The 19539-nt window shown below is 41.7% G+C and overlaps 1 protein-coding gene across 1 annotated transcript in view; it reads right to left on the reverse strand.

Moving 5' to 3' along the window:
• The window catches only part of NMUR1 (neuromedin U receptor 1), a 66476-nt gene extending 55827 nt beyond the window's left edge, over nucleotides 1-10649 (reverse strand). The window contains exon 1 of the mRNA XM_072142458.1: nucleotides 10547-10649. The gene's annotated coding sequence lies outside the window, so the exon portion shown is untranslated. The remainder of the gene's footprint in view (nucleotides 1-10546) is intronic.
• Between the last annotated feature and the right edge of the window lie 8890 nt (nucleotides 10650-19539).

A 19539-nucleotide genomic window follows, 5' to 3' on the forward strand; every position in this document is an offset into this window, starting at 1 on the left:
GTTAGACTGAGGAGATGCTAAATTTCTGTGTAACTGTTACTCAGCAGTCTGAACTGTGTTCTATTGCGGAATTGGTGATTGAGCCTAACACGCCTGGCTCTATGCAGTTTTGTTCTTGTTCGTCAAGGGTTAACTCATTTTGAATGTGTGTGATATTTCCCTTGCCGCTTAAAGTCAAATTTGCCATCTCTATATTACGTGCAGCTATGTAGCTTACTCTGTATTTCTGATATTGTACTGTTACTAACTTTTTGTGTATGCGATTTTGCACCTTATCTTCCATCTCTAATTTGTTTGTTTGTCTTGTTTTCTGTCTGAACTTTGGCAAATGGACTGTCCTCAGGGTTTTCCTGTATCGCCTAGGATAATCGGAGGCAAGCAGACAGGGGATAACCATTACTAACTGTCTACGTCAAAACATCTACCATCAAAATCAAGCCTGATAAACCAGGCACACTTACTCATACATCCAAGCACTGTAACTGTGGTCATCTTATATTTCTTATCCTTGGACTCCTTCCTTCTAAAACCAAATTTTGAAATTATTTTAATGAACCAGAATGGCTCCTAGAGGCATTACCACAGGCCATCTATGCTGAGGCTTCACAGGCTATTAAAATGTGCAAGGAATACTTGTCCCTCCCACTGGGTACTAAAACTTCCTCTGCAGCAGTGAGATTACCTCAGGCAGAGGGAAGGGGAAGTGCTGAGGGAGGGATGATGAGTAAGTTCAACAACCTGTGAATCTACAGCACAGAAGGGCTCTAGTAACACCACACTCATAAGCATAATTATAAAAGTTAGTTTTAGAAGGAAGAAGGTAATGGATAATAAATATAAGATTACCACAGTGGATCTATGAGTAAGTGTCCCTGGTTTATCATGCTGGATTTTGAGGGTAGATTTTCTTCAAACATGTATCCACCTATGATAAAAGGTGGATGCACCTTTCTCTCCAGGGTTCAGGCAATCCTACAGAATTCACAAACAAATAAAATGTTTTGTGCTATCAGTTACTGTTTACCCAAGATATATGTCAATATACCAGAATAGCCAGTTCTGATCTCTCATAACTAATGCACAATCCACCAACAAAGGAAATGAGCCTAACGGAAAGGTCAATACAACTAATCTTTATTCAGTGCATACATTAAAATGAATAATAAAAACATGCATATCAGGAAAGACATTAAGAACAAACCAGATAATATGGCCAAAACCTCTTAAAGGTTATTTAAACAGTAACCCCATTGAAATCCTGCATTATAATGATTGAATGGTACCATATATATATACACAAATTGGATTACATGTATAGTGGCTGAAGTCTCTTGATGTATCGCGCTGCAAAAATGCTGTAGCGGGCCTATCATGTGCTGGCTCACGAGCACCGGCGTATTGATAAATATCCCTTATAGCCTCCAATTGTTTAATGCTCTACAGCCCCTGAGTTCAATAAGTATGAATCCCCCACCCCTGGAATTTTATAAATAATAAAATTAATACTCACCTCTTCTCTCCCTCGCTGCTGCAGTTTCCTTCTCTCCCGGCAGCCACACAGCGTCTAGATTGCAGAGGCGCTCCATCACTCCGTCACTGTATGATTTCACCGACCCAGGGTCATACAGAGTGACTGAAGACACCAATGCTAATGATTTTTCAGATAGTACGGACTTGACAGTCCATACTTCGGGCAATCTGCGGACCCCCCTCATGGCAGATGTGGCCTTGCCTGTGCATCATGAAACCATCTTTTTCCCAGGTAGGTAAGGTATGTGCATATGGCTGTCTACATAAATAATACATGATTTATCAGAACAGGCCTAATTCTTCAATTGCTAGATTCTTATGCTCGCATGTAAGCACTTGTGGGGGCGGACAGGGATCAGCTTTAGCACTGTCACCCCATACACAGAAAGCTGAGATTTTCAGCTTTTAATACCAAATTTATTTGTTTCAGCATTTATTGCTACAATACTAAGTAATGTGATGGTTTCATTATTATATCTCTAACATTTTATCTGGTGAGCCAGGGAATCACTGCGAGTCTGTTAGGTGTTTAATATAATCTATAGAATACTTTTCTGGAGGATTCTAGATGGTTCAAAGGATGGTTCCAGGATGTATTACTGGAAATCATTAAGATAAATTTCCATTGTTTATGAGACAATCACACTCCCATATTTCCTGAAAAGGTGTGAAATCTGCAGGATCATTATAAGACCAATTAGACACATACTCCTGCACCCACGTATGATAGTGGCCATGCCCCCTGCTTCCGGCCAGATACATCAAGAGACATAGGTGCAGTTTCCTTGTGGAGTGTTGCAGAGTGTGCCAAATTATGGAATACTGGCGCAAGGTCTTCATTAATCTGGTGGATCCCACATTGCTCTGGAAGTGTGCACCAACCTTTTTTGGTGCACCTTTAACATAAAGCGTGCAACACAATTTTGTCCAGTTGCATTAATAAATGTGTCACATGATCCGTATCTGCACTGAAACGCCCCTTCAGGTGCAGAATTTTGTAGCACGGCGGACACGACACAAAACTGGCACAGACACTTTATAAATACATGTGCAAGCAGTGTGCACATTCTGACTGTAATTGTGAGATATCATAGTGATAATGCAGTATCTGAGTGTGGGACCTCCAATTATCTTATATTTATGGCCAATCGTGTAGATTAATAATCAATCTACAAACTCGAAAAACTCCTTTAAACAGAACCTGTCATCAGGATTACACATTTTTATTTAACATTTTTACTTAACAACTTAAATCGACAATACATTTTTATTGAAAGTACCATGGAGGGATATATGCAACAAACATAGCACATAAAATAGAGAAAAATATTTTCACTATAACCGGAGCTCCAGGATTTCTAAAACTTCGATGAACAGCACCAATCTTCAATTTCTCCTGCTGAAAGTGTGTCACCATTCAGACTAGCACCATCGCACTCTCATTCTCCTCCTTTATTATATTGTAACTGGAAGAAAATATGCAGGCAGATGGTGTGGTACGTTCCAACAAGGTTAAAATTTATTCCAGTTCATTATACTCACAAAAATCAAGTAAAAATGCGCATATCAAAAATTCACATAACGGGACGCTAGCTTTCTCTCCGCCCGACCCAGGGTTTCGCCGGCAAGGCTTCTTCCGGGGCGCCCCGGAAGAAGCCTTGCCGGCGAAACCCTGGGTCGGGCGGAGAGAAAGCTAGCGTCCCGTTATGTGAATTTTTGATATGCGCATTTTTACTTGATTTTTGTGAGTATAATGAACTGGAATAAATTTTAACCTTGTTGGAACGTACCACACCATCTGCCTGCATATTTTCTTCCAGTTACAATATAATAAAGGAGGAGAATGAGAGTGCGATGGTGCTAGTCTGAATGGTGACACACTTTCAGCAGGAGAAATTGAAGATTGGTGCTGTTCATCGAAGTTTTAGAAATCCTGGAGCTCCGGTTATAGTGAAAATATTTTTCTCTATTTTGTGGACTTTTTCAAAGACTGTGTGGACCGGTCTTATACCGTGAGTAGCTCCTTAAGGGGCAAAACTGTGCACCACAAACAACTGTGTTTTAAAACATAGCACATGTAGTAACCCAATACCCAAAGGGAAATACCCAAAAAAAGGTATAGAAGGTCCAATATGAGCAAAACGTCATCTCTTTATAAATATGAGTATCAACAGTATAAGTGTAAAGGTACCATATATGAATACGATCAGAGGCTTGACACAAAATAAAACAAGTAGAACAAAATCAAAAGTCAAGTCACACAACACAGCAGCGCCACCTCGGGCTCCACCACTATAAGGGAAACAATGGACTCCTAATTATATAGCCATTTATGGGACTAATTTGATTTGAGGAAAAGCAGTAAATGGTGAATCGAGTCATCTGTTACATGTATTATTGAAGTTCTTTTTTTTCCTATGATAAATATCTATTTCTTAAGGGGAAGGGTGGTATTTACTGATTTGATCCAACCACAGAGGAACATTGGGAGGGCAGACATCTAAAATATTGCCACAGTTCCTGGCGCAATACAGTGTTTTTAGTAAGGACAGCTTGATCCGTGGTAAACTGGGACAACTCAGGATCTACCAGGAGGAGAAATATTTTAGGATCTTCAGGGACAGTGACATTCATCCTGCCAAAGAGAAATTTATGGACCAGTTCTCAAGATCCATTAACAATAGGACAAGACCACAATAGATGAAGGAAGTTGCCAGAGGCCCTGGCACATTTAGGGAATGGGCCTAAAAACCAGGGTGAAATTTGTTGACTCTGGTAGTAGTTAGATACACCAGATGGAATATATAAATATGTGACATTCTATCCCTTAGACAGGGAGATACCATGTTAGGTGCAGAGAGGACAAGATTCCATTCCTTATCTGTCTTGGATATAGCTCATTTTCATAATGAGCCCTCGCTGGGAGAGGTATACGCTTCATGTAAGTAGATAGTACTTCACTTAGGAGGGGGGAGGAATAGGAAAGGAGTTGTCTATGAGCTCATCTCCCAAAAACTGGGTATTTATAGAATGACAGATCTTGTAGGTTTGGCGGATGAAAGGAGTCTTTCAACTGTTGGAATGAGTAGAGCAACCCATCCTCATAGATGTTTCTCATGTTGAACACCCCTTGGGCCCTCCAGGTAGTACCAATGGGCAAGTTGTTAAGGAGCACAATAGTACGTGCCTTCTCAAGTTGGAACATCCAGGGGAAATGGGATCTCATAACCTTTTTAATACCATTTCCCCATCTTCTTTTAGAATTAACATTAAAAGTTTACCTGGCTCCTTGCCAGCAAACTGAATCAAGTCATGGAGGCATCGAGTCTCTGTATCATCATCATCTTTATCTCTTCTCTACTCTGCTAGCTCTCTCCCTCTTCCTCCCCCCGTCCTCCTGCAGAAATGAGGTTTCAGAGATTTGCTTGGAGCATGAGGTTCGCTGATGGCTGCATGAGGGACAACGAGCAAGGAAGAGCTAGCATAGCAGTGAAAAGATAATGATGATGACAACACAGATACTATGGCCTTGTAACAGACGGCCTTGTGACACACCCCAGTTTCCTGACAGGGAGCAAGGTATATCTATATATAATTTTAATGTTAACTTTAAAAGCAAAACGGGAATTAGTATTTAGTCTATAGGATTATAGTATTAAGTCAATTGGTTGAATGATGCTGAAGACAGATTCCCTTTAAATAACTCAAGCAAGATCAAGGTTATGTAACCTGTACAAAAAATGCTGTCTATTTTATTTTCTGCAGAGAATGGTATCTTAATACACTTAGAGGCAACCCTACCTTTCCACATGTATCCGTGTTAATAGTTCACTATGATATCAGAAACATCCAACAACTCATGGCATTTAGAGAATATTAACACTGTTAAAGGGAACCTGTCACCACAAACCTACATTTAAAACTTAAAACGCCTTAAAGACAAGGATGCAGGCATTCCAATGATTCTATTGAGGTTTCTGTACGATTCCGTTGTGCCATAAAAACATCTTTTATTCCTCCTCAGTTTACTCCTATATACAGTCAGGGAGGCAGGGTGAGCTCTCGGATCTAGAGAAGCCTCTTCTCTGCTGCTGGCTACCTAAACACCCACCACGTTTCCCCTCTGCCTTCTTCTTCTTCATGTCACTACCCGTCTGTTCCAGATGGCGCCGCATGTTCAAATGCACGTTCAAATTGATGCACGGCTGCCTAGCTCTTTATTGCAGTGGCTCTGAGCAGTGTGCATACATTAAAGGCACACCGCGTATGCACTGCCATTAGGAACAGGCGGGAAGTGACGTGACATGCAGGGCGGAGGGGCAGTAATACAGGAAAAGATAGGACATGTGTTATCTTTTCCCGGGCTGCGGAGCGGTACGGTGCCGCACGTGTGCTGCACCGTACCGCTCCCGTACCATGCCGTGAGCCCATAGAAGTGTATATATACGTCCCCCATGTGTGTGAATGCAGCCTTAGGTTCCAATTATTAAATTACAGATTAGGGCAGAGGCAGGCACTATGAACTTTACCAATTTTACTGGATTCCAACACATCATCTTCATGATCTGAGGGTAAGGCATGTCAGTATTTACTGAAAAGCATGGATAGCAAAAGACCTTTAAAAAGCCACAGAAATAAAATGCTTCAACTGTAATCGGCAATCCAGTGTAAAATCCTGCACAATTTTGGATCATGGATCTCCCCCTTGCATCACTGTATGACAGCCACGGGAAATACCAAATTTTAACCATTGCCAGGTGACATGGATTGTGATGATTAGGACTGGAATTTTTTACTATGGGTTTTTAAAGTGGCTCATGACCAACTAAAGGCTGATAAAGGATGTAAGGACAATAAAACCAGCTTTAAGTACCTGCAGTGAATAGGATTTCCTTTACATTTACCTTGTACCATGTCACAGCTGACCTTGCACCATGCAGGTAATGCACTAGCTCCATTCACTTTATTCACAGTTCTGTGCACAGTGTTTGGCCAAAAAATCTGAAAATGGCTGTGGCTGTCTTCATTTAAAGGGGCTATCCACAATAAAATAAATTGATACATTGCTTGGGGGCTTCATAAACAATAAACCTCTTATACTCACCTCTTCCAGTGCTCCAGTTCTCCTGCAGATCTGACCATCACGTAGCGCCTCTAAAGTCCATACCACTGGTATGCCCACAGCATTTCAGGTTGCAGCAAATGAGCAGATGTGGGCATGATAGCCTTTGAGTGTAAGTAGTTTATTGTTATTGCTGGAGAACCCTGGAATTCCCAGAGGTCAGACCGCCACTGATCAGTATATTATTATTGTATTCTTCTGTTTTGTCTACTTAATTTTCATAAAGCCTATTTAATTTTCTTTTTGCAATTATAATAAAGATATAAAATACCAGTTTGAAAACATTTACAAACATGACAAGTAGAGATGAGCGAGTATACTCGTCCGAGCTTGATGCTCATTCGAGTATTAAGGTACTCGAGACGGCTCGTTGCTCGGACGAGTATTTCCCCTGCTCGAGATCCAGCATTTAATTTAAAAAACACAGTGAAGAATAATGAAGAATAGAATAAAGACAGTGAACACAGTGAACACAGGATCATTTAAGTGAAAACCACAGTGAAAAACACAGTGAAGAATAGATTACAGATGTTCGGCACATCAGCTTACTTGTCGGAAGATACGCCCGAAACGGTGCGAACAAAATAGTATGTGAAGAACACATTGAAGAACACGGTGAGCAGCACAGAGACACCAGGGAGCAGCACAGAGACAACGGGGAGCAGCACAGAGACAACGGGGAGCAGCACAGAGACAACGGGGAGCAGCACAGAGACAACGGGGAGCAGCACAGAGACAACGGGGAGCAGCACAGAGACAACGGGGAGCAGCACAGAGACAACGGGGAGCAGCACATGGAGACACCAGGGAGCAGCACATGGAGACACCAGGGAGCAGCACATGGAGACACCAGGGAGCAGCACATGGAGACACCAGGGAGCAGCACATGGAGACACCAGGGAGCAGCACATGGAGACACCAGGGAGCAGCACATGGAGACACCAGGGAGCAGCACATGGAGACACCAGGGAGCAGCACATGGAGACACCAGGGAGCAGCACATGGAAACACCGGGGCAGCGCATGGAGACATCGGGGCAGCTCATGGACACATCGGGGCAGCACATGGAGACACATCGGGGCAGCACATGGAGACACCGGGGAGCAGCACATGGAGACACCGGGGAGCAGCACATGGAGACACCGGGGAGCAGCACATGGAGACACCGGGGGGCAGCACATGGAGACACCGGGGAGCAGCACATGGAGACACCGGGGAGCAGCACATGGAGACACCGGGGAGCAGCACATGGAGACACCGGGGAGCAGCACATGGAGACACCGGGGAGCAGCACATGGAGACACCGGGGAGCAGCACATGGAGACACCGGGGAGCAGCACATGGAGACACCGGGGAGCAGCACATGGAGACACCGGGGAGCAGCACATGGAGACATCGGGGCAGTGCATGGAGACATCGGGGCAGCACGGAGACTTCAGTGGAAGAAGAGGAGCGTATCTCCCGACAAGTAAGCAAATATGCAGAACATCTGCAATCTATTCTTCACTGTGTTCTTCACTGCGTTTTTCACTTAAATGATCCTGTGTTCACTGTTTTTATTCTATTCTTCACTGTTCTTCACATCTGCTAACTTGTCGGGAGATAATATACGTGCGGAACAGTGAAGAATAGATTGCAGATGTTTGCATACATCTGCTAACTTATCAGACGACATTCTTTTTCAATTAAATAACACATTTTATTCCCGAACCATGGTCCCTTTGAAAAATGCTCGAGTCTCCCATTGACTTCAATGGGGCTCGTTATTCGAGACGAGCACTCGAGCATCAGGAAAAGTTTGTGTCGAATAACGAGCACTCGAGCATTTTAGTGCTCGCTCATCTCTAATGACAAGGCATGATAAACCAGGGGCACTTACTCATAGATCAAGGTATTATGACTATAGTAATAATCTTATATGTGTTAATCATCAACTTACATTTGTTATTCTAAAATCTATAAAAATTATTCTAATGTGCCAGAAGTGCTCTGAGGGGTGTTACCCCCACGGTGACACAGCTTCAAAGGCTTTTACACTGCCTCACTCTCCCCCTGCTCCTCCTTGGAACTTCCCCCTGCCTCTGCCTGCTGTAACCTCACTGAAGCAGGAGACGTTTCAGAACACAGTAGGAAGGGAGAGTGCTCCTTGCACACTGTAACAGCCTGTGAGGTTACAGAATGTAACTTCCAACCTAACCCCTCATTAGCATAATTTTAAAAGTTGGTTTTAGAAGGAAGGAAGCCATGGATTACAAATATTAAAATATTCCCACAGTCTCAGTGTCTGGATCTTTAAGTAAGTGTCCTTGGTTTATCATGATGGATTTTGGTAGATTTCCATTATATACTCATTAAAAGGAGAATAGACCCAAACTGTCTTGGGTAGCTGTTCAGTCTACAATTGAAGCATTTGCGTATATAAGCTTTGTGCATGAGCACATAAAATATATATATATACAGGCGGTCCCCTACTTAAGGACATGCAACTTCCAGATGGCCCCCAGTTACAAACAGACCTCTCTGAACACTGTGACCTCTGGTAAAGCTCTCTGAATGCTTTACTATAGTCCCAGGCGGCAATGATCAGCTGAAAGGTTTCTATAATGAAGCTTTTTTGATAATCCTTGGTCCCATTAGAGCAAAAAATTTAAAAAATCCAATTTTCACCAAGACAAAAATTTTTTTGGGGGGGGGAAGCTACTATTATAAAATATACAGTTCCTTCTTACATTCAAATTAAGAATCTATCTTGTATGTAACCCAGCGACTGTCTGTATAGAGATACAAATGTATAAACATATATATATATATATATATATGCAATCCCCTACTTAAGAACACTTGACTTACAGACAACCCCTAGTTACAAACGGACCTCTGGATGTTGGTAATTTACTGTGCTTTAGCCCTAGACTATAGCAGTTACCAAAGGTGTCTGCAATCATCCTTTATTGTTAATCCTGATTCTTCGGACAATCCAACATTTTTCAAATCCCTTTGTCAAATAAACCAAAAAAAAATTGTCTAAAGCTACAATTATAAAATATACAGTTCCGACTTGCATACAAATTCAACTTAAGAACAAAACTACAGAATCTATTTTGTACGTAACCTGTGGACTGCCTGTATATAGATATATGTAAATTATGTCCCTTTTTTGGAAACTAGGAATATCCATGCTGAGCAGTGTAATGATGGAGACAGATTATACACTATGTTTCATTGATAGTGGATGTGGTACAGAGCCAATTCATAACAGGTTAATTTGCCCCCATCTCCAGTAACATGTGTTCAGAATTGACCACCCTCTTCTTTATCTGCTGGATCTAATGAAATTCTTGTGCCATGACCGTGGGACTCTATTACTTTCCATTTTCAGTCTTTGTTTAAACTTGATAGAAGATATGTATAAAGACATTACCAGAACCATCAAAGGCTCAGTGTGCAGCCTTATCATTAGCCCTTAGTATCATTTCTAATTAAAGGACCACTCATCTGTAGACCAATGTGTAACTGTCAAGTCCCAATGGCTGCGGTGCGGTTCTGTTACTTGTGAGACCCTAACCCATTCACAGATTGCAGTGAACTAATGTATATATACATATATATAGTGTGTGTGTGTAAAACATACATTATCATTGTAAATATAGTGCCTTGTATAAAACCATAAACACCAACAAATTGAACAACTTTTCCTTTTCCTCTCTCTGTGCTGACATTTATGTAAATGACATCTCCTGGCAGAATTCTTCATTCTATACTATAATATCATAGCCTTCAGGCTCAGATTTTTACAATATTCCCATTTTGCCTAAAATCATTAAACTGAAAAAGTGGATCTAAGCTATTTTCATTCTGGGAAATAGCAGAGACTGACACATAAAAAGCTCTTACCTGTCTCTGTAGCTACAGATTATCCCTCCAGTTTTTCACATACTTGGAGCTGTTTGATGACAGCTCAGGACATGCACCTCTGGAGGAGCTCCTTCACATCCTGCACAGATCTGAATGCGCTCTGCTCAGCCTTGTGCCTTTTATCAATGCCCCAGCAGAGGGCGGTGCTGAGCTGAGAGGACAGCCCCACACATCCATTCACTTCTCTGTTATCCAGGCACCAGCTGCTGCTCTGCCACTTCCACAACCTTAGCAGCAGCTCTGGTCACGTCCATGTGCTGCAATGTTTTCTCATTTTATGCTTTAATCCACATTTTTTTTAAGTCTTTCAGATGATATATTGTGAGAACTTTATGTTTGCTTTTGTGATGCTTGGATATAATGTACTGGATGCAGACATTTCATGCTGGAGTTTGAGGGTGGAATGTAAAACAATATGCAATTTGAATAGAGTTATAGTATTTGTATGGCTTGTAGATATAAAAAGACAAAACACAGTCATGGCTTGGTTTACATGAATGTGGGATATTTTGTGCATGTAATATTAATACTACACTATGGCAACTAGTAAGCTGCAGATCAGATGTGGACATTTACGGAAGGATATTGAGCAACAGGAATTTATGTCTTTCCCTCTAGTAGAATCGCACATAAGAAACAGACAAAATTAGCATTTTCATTTATTTCCTAGGGATAACACAGACACAAAGCAGCTGCTGCTCAGGTTGCTACAAGAGGGGCATTTATTTTTTCGCCTTCCGTCAGTTTTTATTGGATTTTGCTATGCCTTGTGCACCATATTTAGCTTCTTTTTTTCTGTCTCTCAATTTGGGCACAGCTTTGAAATCTCAACACTTTTGCACTAGTTTATCAACACTTCCTCCTAGTTTCCAGACTTTTTTGGGTGCAAAATTAGACCAAGAATTCTACCACTTCTAAACCCCTCCAGGAATGCTGTTTGACATTTATTCTTCTTACGGTGCTCCAAATACATTACACCCATGCACCACAATATATCATCACAATGCCAATGACTGCTAAAATCTCTATTGGAAAACTAGTGCCAAAAATAATAAATTCCCCCTAATGTGTTTACCGCTTTGTGGGGCACATCTACTAAGGTCCATTTGCTAGTTTTCTGTCGGACTTTGCAAGTTCTTTCATGTGCAAACTGCTTGCACATGTGTCGCGGCTGCGCTATTCTTCACACGATATAAAATAGAAATAGGCATTCCAGTGCACCACATTTTACATGCACACCCCATGTTAAAAGTGCACCAAAAAAAAAGTTAGTGCACTCTGTCAGGGCAGCACAGGGAGTGTCAGATTCATGCAGAACAGATGTCACAAATCATGAATATGGCGTCCTCTGCATATTACACAGGCAAACTGCACATAGTAAATGTGGGAAGTAAGAGTTCTCCTTAGGGTGGATTCAGACACACCTGTGCCCGCCGTACCGTAGCATGGCGGAGAAACGTCGGCGCTGGTGAGAGGAGGAGGAAATGAGCGCTGCTCACCCCCCTACCCTCTCCATATATATATGGCATGTCCTATCTTTTCAGGGCTACGGAATGCTACGGTGCCGCTCCATACAGTGCTGTGCTCCCATTGCCGGCCTATGGGGGAAGTATATACGTCGCTGTATATACGTCCCCCATATGGTCGTCTGAATGTAGCCTTACAGAAACTTTGCCAATTAAGACTACATTGTAGGCGTCAGGGGCATAGCAACAGCTGCTACGGGACCTGGGATCGTTGCCGTTCTCTTGGGTCCTTCATTCCCTGCTGACTGCAACAACACATCCGCCTGTAGAGCAATGCCCCACCTGTACCGGCCGCCCACCCAAACTCCAGCCCGACCCCCCTTTCTGCTTGAGGGTACAGCTTCCGACTTTTCCCTAGGTCAAAGCAAAGGGAATTAGCATTAGCAGCTTCCGGGCTGCTAATTATTCACGTGACATGGGGTCACCTCCCTCTCCAATATGGGAAAGGGAGGTGGCGAGAGGCTTAATAATTATCAGCCCGGGGCACCAGGACATTGCACCTTTTTTTAGGCAATCCCAAGGTGGCAAGCTTGAAGAAGAGCAGTGGCATGATCACAATGAAGAGGACATTAGGTGAGTATGTTTAGCTTAATTTTAGTGTATTATACTGATACATTACCTTTAACATCAAGCATGACTTTCTAGAAATCTAATGGCATAATGTGGGACTATTTCCTGATGTTAAAGGTGCTATCACATAAAGAGAATCCCTTTACATATGTTATGGCCTATTAGAACTTATGGATGTAAAAGAGAGACTTTACTTCTGTACTTTCTCTAAAAGAGATGCATCTCCTGACTTTCCAGCTCTGTTGAACACATACTCTGAAAGGCGGAGATGGGTGGGGGAGTCAGAATACACACACTGCTCAGTCTGGCAGCTGAACACAAAGTAATAAAGTTTGTCCAATTATTTATATATGTGCATTGCTTGCCAGTGTTCTGGGTAGAACAGCCCAGTCAGCTTTAGTTTAGCAAGGGGTCATAAAGCCACTGGCTTAGGGGCCCAGACTCAACCAATCTTGCAGCGGCACTTACTGCTATACCACTGCTGTTGGCAAAGTAAAGATGGCGGTTTAGGGGCCTTAAAGAAGATCTCAGGGATTTTGGACTCTTTAGTACCAAGAATCAAGTTTTTGATTTCGTATAAAAGTAAGAATCCCTTTTTAGTATTTGAATTAATGACCTGGTAGAGAGTTTACACAGTAGAGTTTCAATATTTGAAGATTAAATTATGTGAAGCAGATAATAAAATATTACATAGGGATTTATGGAAGCTGGAGGATTGGGTGGAAAAATGGCCAATGAAGCTGAATGTAGATATATTTTTATGGGCAAATGTTCCACATTCAATTATCTGCTATGTGAGCGATGAAAGTGGGGTCATGCAGTACAACAGCCATGAGAGGAAAAAAGGAAGGGGGTAACAGGATATTTCTTGTACTGATACATTTATGGTGAATGGTGCCCCCCCCCCCCAAAAAAAAAAGAAAAGAACAAACAACTGAGTACTTCTTTAATGTATGGTAATCCTAAAATGAATGATGAAAAATGGGTCATATACAGAACTCAGTGTTAGTTTCTTCCGGAACCTTTTCTTTCAGGCTGTAGATGGCTGGGGGTTCTCTAAGAAACACTTGATTGAATTAGGCGGAGTGATAGTGAAAAGTGTGAACTGGAAACAAATCATCTCTAATATTTATGAGGAGGCAGGAAGGGGATGTTCATATAGAATACATAGAAAGGAATACCTAATGTGTGTCTCACAGTTTTTATTTCAAAATGAGACAGAATAGAATAATGAGCGAGGAGACTGAAGAAAGGGTTTTTCTTTTTTACAATATTTTCTCTACTCCTCTTTCTTTGAATAGTTCATGAGATGACAGACACAGAACACCTGGGACATAACTAGCTCACGGGCAGAAAATCAGAGAAACCAGAATAAGGCGGTACAGAAAAAAGGGCTGATCAAACAGCAAGTGGTACATGCCCAGGTTAAGAGGTACAAAATGCTCTGTTGTGGTTTATAAAAGCTGTTGTTGGGTCTGCTACCCCATCCATGAAAAAAACACACGAGAAATAATGGAAACCAAAATGACAAGGTGGTTGAATGTTCATATTTAGGAATCTTATTTCCTAAACAATAGGAAAGCTAAGGGGTCCTGTGTGGCCCCATTTTGTTCCATGAGAACGCCACATGCCTTCCAAACTTCTCAGATCCAAAAGGACAGTCCTGGATTCCAGGTTATGCCCTTCTGTCCGGATTTCAACTCTATCTGCATCCTCCGTACAACTCTGTTTACATTTATCATCTGTCAGTATGTTCACCAATCAAAAAATTGAAACAAAAAGACAACAAAGGAGGATGGCGCATCGTGTGATAATGTTTTACGCAATGAGTCAGGTGAGTAGCAATGCTCACCTGGTACACTCTTGTGTAGTCGCAACAAACAATTGGGTGATGTTTCCTCGAAGGTCCAGTATATTTAGTTGGTAGAGAAAGCAGCTCCCAAGCACTCCAAAACCGGTGTCCAATGGAACCATAAGAAACGTATGAGGTAGAAGACAAAATGAGGCTTAACAGGTTCGCTAGTAACCAACTCGTAGGACAGACCAACGGTGCGAAGAAATGGATTAACTGATATTTATTTAATAGAAAACAAAGGACATCCAATTGATGTATGTTCACCAATATCAGGTAGCTTCTTTGATTCTGGTGTGGAGTACACCACTATTTTCAGGGGTGGCAATGGTGATTTTACTTGTGGATGATTCAGAAGCTGATAGACTCCACATTACACTTTTTTTTAAGTTTAATGTCACCCCATTCATCCACACATTTATGTGCAAACAATGATGAATAAAAAATGCCCTCTGACCCAGCAGATTAAACTGTAAGAGACAGAACATCAGAGGAAGTCTCCAAATCAAAAGGCAATGGGTCATGTGACCGACGGCTACTCTGGGCAGAAGGAAAAGTACAAAATACCAGTATAAAATAGTATATAATACTTACCAGGGAAAGTACAAAATGGATGACTGTATTAGGTACTGTACTTACCATGGTGAACTTTCTTATTTGTGGCCATTCCCTTTTAGCGCTGATTGATAGATGTCTACCTATAAATGTGCTAAGGAAGAAAGCTGTCAATGAGCGGTTAATTAAAAGCAGGAGTCAACCATTTCGGAATAGGTAGGAGCTCACAGAGCAAACTCCTAAACATTACCTTTTCATTAAAGTATATCTGTAAGCTTCAAGTATTTTTGTAATATATTCAGAGGTTTCTTTCCTTTTGCACGTACATCTTCACTCTCAATGTTTTAATTATGTACCTAAATGGTAGCGCACATCCCATCCACAGTGATATCATAATACAGAGGTAATCACAGAGTGATGTCACTGCACTGGGATAGTAGATACAGTGATGTCAAAGTACATAAGTATTAAATCAAGTATGTCATATGAAGTAATAATGCACATTGTGAGGACTTGCAGTACAGTTGTCTTAAAGCGAAACTGTAAAGCTATAGTGATTTTACCAAATTGTTATATGGGATTTCCCCTTTAATAACAAACGGAAAAATGCCTACTTTGTGCTGCTCACCCTTTTCTTTCCAAAGTTATTTATTGTTCTGAAAGTGTTTGAAAAAAAATCTTTCTCACCGGAGGTGAAGTGGGCGGAGACTAATGTCTGTCTGTCTATGCTCTCAAGCTGAGGTCAGTTAGCTGGTCCACAGATCCCATGTTGCTTTGCGTTCTCTCCCAAAGTAATTTATCAGTAAATCCATTTAGTTTCCCACAAATAAATCCACTGAACACTGCACAGGTCACATATAGGAGGTATATGGTGACAAGCCTGGCAGCTTCCATCCCTTGGAGGAGCAGGGAATATGTAATAAGTGGTAGAAATCATAAGTACATGAAGTCTGTAGCCTGTGCTGTGTGAGCACTAAGGGTTAATAGCTTATCTGCACATAACACAAAGTGCTGATGACAAGGTGGGGAAGGGAGCAGTGTGAGGAGATTAGAGAGGCAGAGTAAGTTCTGTAGAATTACAGACTGGGATCGAGAGACTGATAGGGAACAGGGAAGATTTTGTACATCACTAACTTGTGCAGGACATCTGCATTAACACAGCCAGCTCAAATACATACACAGAGACAGCTCTGTCACGCGACCTTCTCCTCTGTGAGAAGGGAGCAGCTATTCCTCCCCTCCCATAAAACCGACTGATAAACAAACTATAAACAAAGAATGGATTCACAGGGCTTATCAGCACATGGAGAGCGAGTTAGACCGAGTCAGAATTTCTCGCTAAAGTAAATGTGCTGTTATGAATGAACAAGCAATGTTCGGGAAAGGGGGAACCCTGACAAATTTGGGAAACTGAACTGTGGAGTGTGTGAATGGACGCAATGGGTCTGGCTTCACAAACACTTTTGAGAAATACAATAAGACTGGGAGGCACAAGTGTGCGGCACTGTACCGCTCCATACCTGGGGAAAAGATAGGACATGTCCTATCTTTTCTCGTATTACAGTCACCCCTCCTTCTCTCCAGGTGGCGAACGTGCTACGGCCCAGCGGGCATACTTTAGTGTGAACGCAGCCTAAGGGGGGTAACTGTCCAAAATTTGTCCAGTAAAAGATGATACAGCAAAGATATTAATCCAGGCAAACAGGTTGCATTAGCTATACACCGAATAAGTGGGTCTGTTTTGGTATCCAGTGGAGTCGTTTTTGTACCTTAAATGCATGGCAGATATGCAAGTACCTTTTAAAACAGCTGGGCATGGAGAGCTCCTCATGCAGCTGCAGAAACTATTTTATGTCCCCTCTGTCACTCGATTGTGAGAGCTTACACAGGCCTACCGAGTTCAAGTACGCACTATCCTCAATGTTCAAAAACTCCCCCAAGGCTGCGTTGTTCCATAGAGGGGTATATTCCGTGAAACCCACATTCCCTCGAAGCTGCTAACTTTACCCAATAGGGCAGTGATGGCGAACCTTTTAGAGACTTAGTGCCCAAACTACAACCAAGACCCACTTATTTATCGCAAAGGGCCAACACAGAAATTTCATTTGTGATTTATACTCCCTTCTCTGTCACAGCTTTCATTGATACCAGCAGCTGAGGACACCAATAAAGCAGAAAATAGAAGAAATTTGGATAATCATTGTAGTTTCCCTCCAGGCTCCCATAAACAGCAAGAATTGTCAGGGCCGGAGCAGGAGCTACAATGATAATTCAGATCTGTCCACACCTTCCCACTCCTCCAGTAGTCCCAGGTAGCGTGGTCACTTTAAAATAGCTCTGTGCACAGCAAATTCTGGGCTGTCTAGGACTGCAGGAAAATACCTGGAGTCATCTCTGGTGATGGCCTGAGTACCCACAGAAAGGGCTCTAAATGCCACCACTGGCACCAGTGCCATAGGTTAACCACCACTGCCATAGGGTATGAATAAGTTTCATTGTTGGGAACCAGTCAGACGTGGAATGCCTCAACGATCCAAGGTTGATACTAGCCTTGTGGTACCTAAATAATATCTAACCATTCCCCCTTCCCCGTAGTATTTTTTAAGAATTCTATGCAATGAGTAAAAACTATACAAACAGATACTGTATAAGCATTTCCTTTCTTCTGTTGAGTACATATGTTATAGGCTTGATATCTTTGCTTTCTACAAGATTTAGCTGTGGCTGAATAAAACACAAATCACTATAGCAAACTGTAAAATCAAAGCAACTGTCATAGTTATAGTGTCCAATATATTAGCCAAAAGCAAAATATGCCACAGTGTGTTTCTCTTGAATACATAGCTCTCCTAGGCCTCCTCTTCTGGGCAGCAAACAAAGCTGATTGTGCTTTTGCGGCCTGGCCTTAACATTGTCAGTCTAATAGACAGCCCAGACTGTCTGGAATAACTCTCAGGATATAAGTGTCTGGAATTTAAAAGAAGTTTTTTATGATTAATCGGCATAAAAATTTCATAAAAGATAAAGAGACAAATGCACGGCTTGATCATCAAAGGATCTATCTATTTATACCAGGTATTTTGTCTTTTTTGTCAAAAATGGCAAAATCATATATTTAAGGGAACAGCCAGACTACTCACTGTAAGTAATTACTATTATTGAGAGAATCTTCATGCACAGAGGCTGCTGGGCATCAGAAAGATTTCAAGGATACTTACCAAGCAGCAGAGGTGACTACAGTGAATCTGCATGCGCCCAGCAAGGTCACCCTTGTTCATCTGAATACATCAGAATGAAGAAGTTCAAGTAAGTACATTTTTTTTAGATTGATTTACACTCTAGTGAAATTCATTCGCTGAGTTAATGAAACATTGAGGGTCAGAGATGTCCCTTATTTATTAAATGCATCTGTTTCTGTCCATTCATTTTGATCAGACACAGAAACCTAGTCTACCACCATCAAACATATGATCAGAAAGGATGATCAAAATGTGACAGAAATGACCACTTATTGACGCCAACACTCTGACAATTGCTCCTTATTTCTCCTTCCCCAAAGACTATAGACCTATTAAAAGACACCAGACATCTACAGACCTTGGACTAAAAAAACCCCAGAGTAAATGCAAAATAAATACAAATATAATTACAAACTCCAGACCCGGGGCGGATTAAACTGCCATGGGTCCTGGGGTGTATAAATATTATAGTCCGTACAAGTCTGGAATTTGCTTCTTACATATGGTACTAGAAGCAACCTTCTTGGGGAATGGAGGATGCATTCCTTCTACTGTGGCTTTAGATCCTTTGGATGACCATCTGGTCCTGAAAGTTCCTGAAATGGCTCTTGTACACATGTAAACTGAGAGCAGGAACAGATCTATGAGGATTTCATGGGTCTTTCTCAGTATAAAAATTGGTGTGTGGTTTAGGTGGCCCAGGACTCTCCTAAAAGGCTTGGGCTCTGCAAATATTATAATATACTAGTACTCCAGACCTCTAAAATAAAGTATACATTTTATGTAGTTGTGCTGTTATGTTATTTTTTGAAGAGTATATTTTAGGGCATAGCCACCTCTGCAAATCATACTACTTTAATATAGTTTTGGAACACTTGTGGTTGTTCTTATGATCTTTGATCATATTGCATTGTGTACATACTTGAACTGTAGATATATGAATTGTAGTGCAGATGATACATACTTTTTTTGTGCCAGTGTCGCCCTGGTGTTCTTTGTGTGTCCCTTCAGTGTAGTTGTTAGGGTTGGGTGACACAGAAGACAGGGGATAGTGTGCCCTGAGCTCGCCCCAACCTCTGTCCCTTCCTATAGCCCCCCCTCGAAATACACTGGATAAGTGTGGGAAGGGAAACACAAACAGACTGACAAACATAAAACACAAAAGAATGGTAAACTAGCCAGAGTCACAACGAGAGGGTACGTCAAGAACAAAGTCAGAAGACAAAAAGC

Source organism: Engystomops pustulosus, chromosome 3, assembly GCF_040894005.1.
Source record: "Engystomops pustulosus chromosome 3, aEngPut4.maternal, whole genome shotgun sequence".
In the NCBI taxonomy this organism is placed as follows: Eukaryota; Metazoa; Chordata; class Amphibia; order Anura; family Leptodactylidae; genus Engystomops; species Engystomops pustulosus.